Below are 8,692 nucleotides of genomic sequence, written 5' to 3'. Positions count from 1 at the left end.
AGGCCATTTACCTGCTCCGAATGTGGGAAGGGATTCAGTCAGTCATCCAACCTGCTGAGACACCAGAGAGTTCACACTGGAGAGAGGCCATTTACCTGCTCTGAATGTGGGAAGGGATTCAGTCAGTCATCCGGCCTACTGCTGCACCAGAGAGTTCACACTGAGAGAGGCCATTTACCTGCTCTGAATGTGGGAAGGGATTCAGTCAGTCATCCAGCTTGCTGATGCACCAGAGAGTTCACACTGGAGAGAGGCCATTTACCTGCTCCGAATGTGGGAAGGGATTCAGTCAGTCATCCATTCTGCTGAGACACCAGCAAGTTCACAAGTAACTGTCGTGATGGGATTTTTCTCTTAATAACATTCAGGACTGAAGTATGTTCATTATAGTGTGTTTCTGTAGACATTAATAAACTCCAGCCCACTTAGATAAAAGTCAAATAAATCAGCATTGTGTTAAACACAATGTGTTGAACCTTTTTAGTATTTTTAACAAGTTAGTTCCTTTTTGATGTTAATAAACTCCAGCCCAGTTACAGATTCTGTATAAAATTGGAATAAATCAGCTTTGCGATGAACAGTTGAGTCGTTTTGATATTTCTAGCACAAGTTAGTTCCTTTTGAAGGGCTCTTCCCCTCCCCTGTCTCCTCCATCCTCACCTCCAGCAACAAGTGCGAGGTGCTCATGCAGCTTCTTTGTCACTAAGATTGAGACAATCCGATCAGCTGCCTCTGCTGCTTCCCTCCCTCCCACTAGCCCACTGGGACAAACTATCTCTAAAGGTCCCTCTTGTCCGAGCCTGAACTCCTGATTAAATGACAAAGGGGATGATGGTGCAAGGCAGCATTGGGTGATAATGAGACAAGGAAATAAACTAACGGGACAAGTGGAGAAACAACACAGGCCCCGAGGAGGGATAAATGGTAAAAGAAGAACCATTACCAGCACCTACTGTCAGAAAAAATGGGAGCAGTGGTTAGGATCTGAAGTTGTCAAAATGAATGTTGAGTCCAGAAGGATGTAAAGTGTCCAATGAAAGATGGGCTGCTGTTCCTCGAGCTTCCATTGAGCTTCATTGGAACAGTGCAGGAGGCCGAGGTCAGAGTAGGAGTGGGTGGAGAATAAACTGGTAAATTACCAGAACCTCAGGGTCACACTTGGAGACTGAAAGGTAATGTTCCACAAAGCAGTTACCCAATTGGGATTTAATCTCCTCAATGTAGAGAAAACCGCACTGTGGTCAGTGAATAGACAATACTGAATAGCAAGAAGTACCAGTAAATCACTGTGCCCCTTGGAAAGTGTTTTGGGCCCTGGAATGAGGGAAGGGAGGAGGTGGACGGGGGCTGCTGCATCTGCTGTGCTTGAATGGAAATGGTTCACAGTGATGTTCATAAGAACACACATTGGAGCAGGGTTGGACTAAAAGGCCCCTTGAACCTGCTCCACCATTAAATGTTCTTCCAGCTCAACTCCATTTTCCCATCCTATCACCATATCCCTTAGTGCCCAAATATTTATGGATTTCCACCTTGAACATATCAAGATGGAGAACAACAGACTCAGTGCAACTATTAATCTGGGAAATGCACAAACAAGGTGCGTGTGAGTTACAAATTCACCTCTTCACTGCTTGGTAATCATGTTAAATGAGCTTTACACTGGCCCCATGCTGAAATCTAGTCATTCTCTGACAGGTATTCTTAATGGTATAATTAGCAAATTTAGAATGAAAAATACCCTCCGCTTCACTGTAAGGCTGAGAGACAACTTTGTAATTGATTCATAATGTCACAGACCGGCTCATTAGATCTGCTCATTTCATCTAATCTTATTTTCAGCTAATTGGAGAATGGTTGAAACAGGGGATGGTGAATAACAGCTCGAAACCACAGTCCCCTCTCCCACTGCCATAATCCTTACAATATACAGGAATTTGGGACAATGTGACTTTAATGCTCAGATTATCTGTCTCCATATTATAGGAAGGAGCGAATCACTGGGGATGGTGCAAAAAAGATTTACTGGAACGATGCCAGAATTGGAAAATATGTCAAATTCACAGAGATTTAACGGATTGAAAAGTTTTTCTCTGGAAAAGAAAGTGAAGGATGACCTGACTAAGGCCTTTAAGATAATGAAAGGGGTTGACAAGGTAGACAAGTGGAAGAGTTTTCCACTTGTAGATGGTTGAGAATAAATATACATTAGTCATCAATAAATCTAATGCACAATTCATATGCAACTTCTTCAATCAGAGATAAAAGCAGAAAATCATGGAAATACTCAGCACATCCAGAAGAATCTGTGAATTGAGAAATAGAGCTAAGTTTTCAAGTCTGCTCACTGTTGCAGTGCAGTTCTGATGGAAAGTCACAGCCCTGAAATTTAAATACATCGTTCACTCTCCACAGACACTGCCAGATCTGCTGAAAATTCCACTATTTTGTTTTTTTTTATTTCAGATTTACAGCACCACCTTGCTCTAACTGTGGTTGAGAATATACGGCTCATTCTCAGAAGGGTTTGAGATCCCAGTGTGAGCTGAACACTTATGTTCCAAAATCACACCATGAAATCACACCAGCTGAATGTGGAAATGGATTCACCTCGTTATTCCATTTTCTGACACAGCAGCACAGTCATACCTGTGGGAGACCATTCAGATACCTCATGTGTGCAACCCTTTGCTCACTGCCCACCAACTAACACTCCAGTTTTAGAAGGTCAAAGGATTAGATCCACAATTGCTACATTCCAACTGACAAGACAGAGTTTCAGTCGTCACAATATGGGGAGAAAAGTCACTTGTCTGCGCCACTGCTGAGACTCCAGTGAGTTCAGATCTAACTGTCACGGTTTGATCTGTTGTTAATTACACCCAGGACAGAACTATGGTGGATGGGCCGTGCACTATGGTTGCCATATCAATATTAATAATTTTATATATTGGCCCTATGGCACCAATCATCATCGGATCATAAAACATAATTATCTTATCAGAACAGGCCTCTCAATGGCGGTACGTTTACCCAGGATTCAGTGGGGGGCAAAATGTGCTCTATCCTCACGACAGGCGGTCCTGGCGCAGGCGTAGTAGCTGGCACTGACTGGTACATGCGCATTGCGATCTCTGACAGGAGCATGCGCAGTACCATCTCTACCTGGAGCTGGTCGAAGACGCTGAGAAATGGCGAACACAGGGGAGTAAAAGGAGTTGGTGAGTGGGGGAGGGATGGAAGCGGCGGAGTGGGCGGGGAGGCTTCATGAAGACCCTGTGAAGGTCTGAAATCTTGAATAAGAAGCTACCGGTCCTGCGGTTACACCGAATGGAGAGGAGACAACTGTGGCCCGCGTCTCCTCTCGGAGACAGGCCCGAGTTAACAACCGCCATCTTCACAGGGACAATGTGCAGCAGGGCGCATGCGCGGAAATCCTGGTCCAGGTAGCAGGAGGAGAGGATATTGTGCATTTCTATCCTGGACTGACAGGGATGGATTTTGGAAACTCCTTTTCCAGGGGGTTAGAAGGGGAGAATTTACACACAGCAAACTCAAACCAAGAGAAATCTTTGTCTCTTCTCAATTTCTATCTTGGACTGACGGTTAGTGTTTTTGTAAATTTCTGATACTGGATCTTAGAAGTGGAGGGTTGACAGATGGGAAACTCAAATCAGACATCAATTCAGATCTGGCAGAGTCACTCGATTCGTGAGGACCTGAATATCATCGGCCTTTAAATCTGGAAGGTAAACAGTTGGCCTGTCTGTCTGTGGGCAAAGGTTACTTGTAGGGGAAAGAATAATTAACTGGGGAAAGCCAACTTCAATAGGGTGAGAATGGATCTGACCCAGTAAAGTGGAATCAAAGGTTGGCAGGAGAAACTGTAATTGAGGAATGGGCTGCCTTAAAGAGGAAATAGATCAGACATAGTAATGACATATTCTTACAAATGAGGAAGGTGTGGCTAACATATCCACAGCTCACTAAATAAGAGAAGAGATTAAGATGAAAATGAATAAATCTGCTAACAGTGATACCAGGTGGATAATACAACCGAGAGACAGGATAAAGAAAGAATATTCAGAGAGAAATTGGAAAAAGAGAGTAAGAGAAGCAAAGAGAGAGTATGAGAAGAAACTGGCAGCTAACATGGAAGGAAATCAAAACGCTTTCTCTGGCTGATACCTAGTAACAGGCCGGTAAAAGGAGACAGGGGCTGATTAGGGATTTAAAGAAAGGTGATTTACCCATTGACACAGGGGGCATGGATGAGGTATAAATGAATATTTGGCATCTGTCTTTACCAAAGAAGATGATGCTGCACAGGTCATGGTTAAAGAGGAGGTAGTTCAAACACTTGTGATGTTTAATATTGATAAGGAGAAGGTATTATATAGGCTGTCTGATAAAGTTGACAAGGCACCTAAATTGGATGAGATGTATCCAAGGATACTGAGGGAATTCAGAGTGGAAATTGTGGAGGCACTGACCATATTATTCCAATCTTCTTCAGACCCATGAGTGGTGACAGAGGACAGGAGAATTGCAAATCATAGACCTTTGTTCAAAAAGGTTGTAATGATAATCCCAGCAACTACCAGACCAGTCAGTTTAGCCTTGTGAGTGATAATTCTGGACAAAATTATTAGTCAATTAAGTAATTTTGGGCTATTTAGGAAAGCCAGCACAAGTTTGTTAAGGGAAAATCATGTTAAATTAACTTGCTTAAGGTTTTTCAAGAGTTAACAGTGTGGTTGATGAGGGTAATGCTGTTAATGTGGTGTACATGGTCTTCCAAATGGCATTAGGTAAAGTGCCACATAACAGACTTGTGAGCAAAGTTATAGCTCATAGAACAAAATGGGCAGCAGCAACATGGGTACAAAATTAACTGAATGACAGGAAACAGAGAATAGTGATTTTTCAGAATGGAGGAGGGTTGAAAGTGGATTTCCCCAGGAGTCAGTGTTAGGACTCCTGCACCTATGGCCTAGACCTTGGTGTTCAGGCACAATTTTGGAATATATGGGCACAGACTGTGTAGAAGGTCCTTTCTCTGGTGGACCTTAGTGAGCCAGTTGACTTTTTGTGACAATCCAGCATCTTTCGTGGTCACTTTTTCCTATTGCCAACCCCACAAATTCCCAGATTCATTCAGCTCAGTTTCACAACCTGCCTTTGTGTTTTTGTGGGTTCTCTCTCACTCCCTTTTTCTGTTTTAAATCAATTCCACAGGATATTAGAAGGAGAGGATTTGCAGTCAGGAAGCTGAAACCAAACATCACATCAGGATCTGATGGAGTTGCACAGTTTATCATAGCCTGAATATCATTGGATTTTGAACATGGAAGGAAAAAGCATCGTTCACAGTGGGGAGAAACTATACACGTGTTGTGTGTGTGGACAAGGCTTCAGCCAATCATCTAATCTGGCAGGACATAAATGCAGTCACAACAGGGAGAAACCGTGGAAATGTGGGGACTGTGGGAAGGGATTCAATTGCATGGAAAGACATCGGTGCAGTTAAACAGCAGAGAGACCGTTCATCTGCTCCGAGTGTGGGAAGGGATTCACTCGTTCATCCTACCTACTGAAACACCAGCGAGTTCACACTGACGAGAGAACTTTTAAATGCCCAGACTGTGGGAAGTGCTACAAAGGTTCCTGGGAACTGATGTCCCATCAACGTGTTCACACTGACGAGAGACTGTTCAGCTGCTCTTACTGTGGGACTGGGTTCAGGCGATCATCTCTTCTGACTGTGCACCAACGAATTCACACTGGGGAGAAGCCATTTATCTGTTCCAAGTGTGGGAAGGGATTCACTCAGTCATCCAACCTGCTGAGACACCAGCATGGTCACACTGGAGAGAGCCATTTCACCTGTTCAGAATGTGGGAAGGGATTCACTGATTCATCCCATCTGTTGACTCACCAGCGAGTTCACAGTGAGGAGTGACCTTTTCAATGTCCAGACTGCGGGAAGTGCTATAAAAGTTCCGGGGACCTGGTGTCCCATCAACGTGTTCACACTGATGAGAGACCGTTCAGGTGCTCTCACTGTGGGACTGGGTTCAGGCGATCAGCTAATCTTATTTCACACCAGCGAGTTCACACTGGAGAGAGGCCTTTCACCTGCTCCGTGTGTGGGAAGGGATTTATTCAGTCATCCAACCTCCTGAAACACCAGCGAGTTCACACTGGGGAGAGACCGTTCACCTGCTCCGAGTGTGGGAAAGGATTCACTCAGTCATCCAACCTGCTGAGACACCAGGAGGTTCACGAGTAACTACAGTGATTGAGTTTTGCAACTGAACCATGTTTCACTGCGGTCTGTTTCTGCTGATGTTAGTAAACTCCAGCCCAGTTATAGGTGTTAATATTCTGGATAAAAATAAAATCATTAAGCTTTCTATTAAATAGATGATGTTGAATCTTTTTACTATCCCTAAGACATTAGTTCCTTTCGAAGGGCTCTCCCTCTCCCCTGTCTCCTACATCCTCACCTCCAGCAACAAGTGTGAGGAGCTCATGGAGCTTCTTTGTCACTAAGATTGAGACAATCTGATCAGCTGCCTCTGCTGCTTTCTTCCCTTCCACTAGCCCATCAGGACAAACTTTCTCTAAAGATCCCCCATGTCCGAGTTCTGAACCCACATCTTTCTCCAGTTTCTCTCCCATCCCCTTCCTGCCCTCTCAGAGCTCACTTTGTCCATGAGACCCACCTCCTGCTCCATCGACCCTATTCCCGCTAAACTGCCGATCACCCATTTTCCCCATCTTCACTGATATTAACGGTTCTCTCTCTCCTGGTACTGCCCATCTCTCCTTCAAATCTGCCATCATCACCTGTCCTCAATAAAACCAACACTTGACCCCATTATCTTATTAAACTCCCGCTCCAGCTCCCACCTCCTTTCGCTTTCCAAAGTCCTGATCACCTCCCAAATCCATGTCCACATTTCCCAGAACTCCATGTTTAAATCCCTCCAATAAGATCTCTGTCCCTGTCACGGTATCGAAATAGCTCTTCCCAAAGTCACCAATGACACCCGATGTGAATGTGACAAAGGAAAACTCCCTCATTGTCCTTCTCGGCCTGTCCACAGCCTCTAACAACGTGGACCAAACCGTCCTCCTCCAATGCCTCTGCACTGGTGGCCAGCTGGGTGGGACATGATGAAACAATGTACAAACAATTCAAGGGCTGACTGACTTCAAGAAATAACCGGGCAGACAGGTAATGTCACCGTTACAACATGGAGAGTCCCTGGTTTTAGTGAATGAACCGACAGAAGGGTGTTGTGGAGAATGTAAAACACTCGACATGAGTCAGCTGTGTGATGGAAAAGCAACATTAACGATAAATATGGGGATACAGGAGAGCTCCAAAGACATCTCATCGATACAAGTTTCTCCCGTACGTTTGGAGTATTTTGTAGATGTTACAGCATTGATCATGATTACAGAATGAACCGTGTGCCCTTGTTTATAATTTCGATCCTGTACGTTCATGCCTATGTAGAAATGGTCTGCACCCATACCTGGTTCCTCTGTTATCCCTCTCCCACCCCACACCACAAGTGCACTTCCTCTGACCTCCTTGACTTTCTAGCTCCTTCTCACTGTCTCCCTTTCCATCAAAAATCAGCAAATTGTTAAAAAAATGAATGTAAAAATAATGTCTAACCTTGTAATCCCGACATTAGCAAGAAGTCCCCTTATGTCCCCGTTGGACATCTGTCCATTCGACCATACCCTAATCCTTCTGTTAGTCCTAAATTAATTATGTCAGTCAGACTAAGCAGAATTACTAACTTGAAGCATGTATGTGTTAATGATGCATTCCCCCCTTTCAAGGGTTAGGACAGGTTAGGAAGAAGGTTCATATTGTCATCATTCAGAACAACCCAGATTACAAAGGAACAACTGATCTCAAAGACAACCTCTTGTAGTGTGTGTGGAGGGGGTGTGCTGAATCAGGTTTAAATGGGTTAAATGATATATGTTTTCTATATTAGACAATCACATTAAAATCTGGAACTCAGATGGGGATATGGATTTGTGTTAGGTGGGAAGATCTGGATCAGTGTATTACTCCAGGGAGCCTAATGATCAGAGGGACAGTATTTCAGAACTGATTCCTGTGATAGCAGCAATCCCATTGCTGTCTGTGAAAAAGACTGATGGAAATATTTAAAGTGGAAACCATAGGCATGTTGGAGGATGATGTACAAAAGGAATTTGTGAACTATCTGAGGATAATAGTGAGGGGAAAGGAATGGATCTGGAAAGCAGCAGACACTTCATGTTGCTCCAGGAGAAGTGGGGCCTGGTTGTGTAGATGTCAGGTTTTACGCAGCACACGGTCAGCCTGTGGTTTCACCCTGGATGAAGGATCTCCGAATCGTACCATTCACATCACTGGATGGGATTCTCAGGAGCCATGTTGTCTGCTTGGAGAGGAAGGTTTGTGTTATAGCTAATGAGAAGCAGCACAGACAACCACACACAGAGACTCACACACACATTCTCTGTCTGTCTCTCACACACACTCAGACAACCTCTCCACACCCACACACATTTACACACACTTCCACACTCAGGGATACACCCACACCCATACAAACAGACACACGAGGACACATCCTGTCCTATCAGGTGGACAACACCGACCAAAGTGACTAAT

Source organism: Cetorhinus maximus, unplaced genomic scaffold (assembly GCF_964194155.1).
Source record: "Cetorhinus maximus unplaced genomic scaffold, sCetMax3.hap1.1 HAP1_SCAFFOLD_745, whole genome shotgun sequence".
Lineage (NCBI taxonomy): Eukaryota > Metazoa > Chordata > Chondrichthyes > Lamniformes > Cetorhinidae > Cetorhinus > Cetorhinus maximus.
This window is presented reverse-complemented; position numbering follows the sequence as displayed.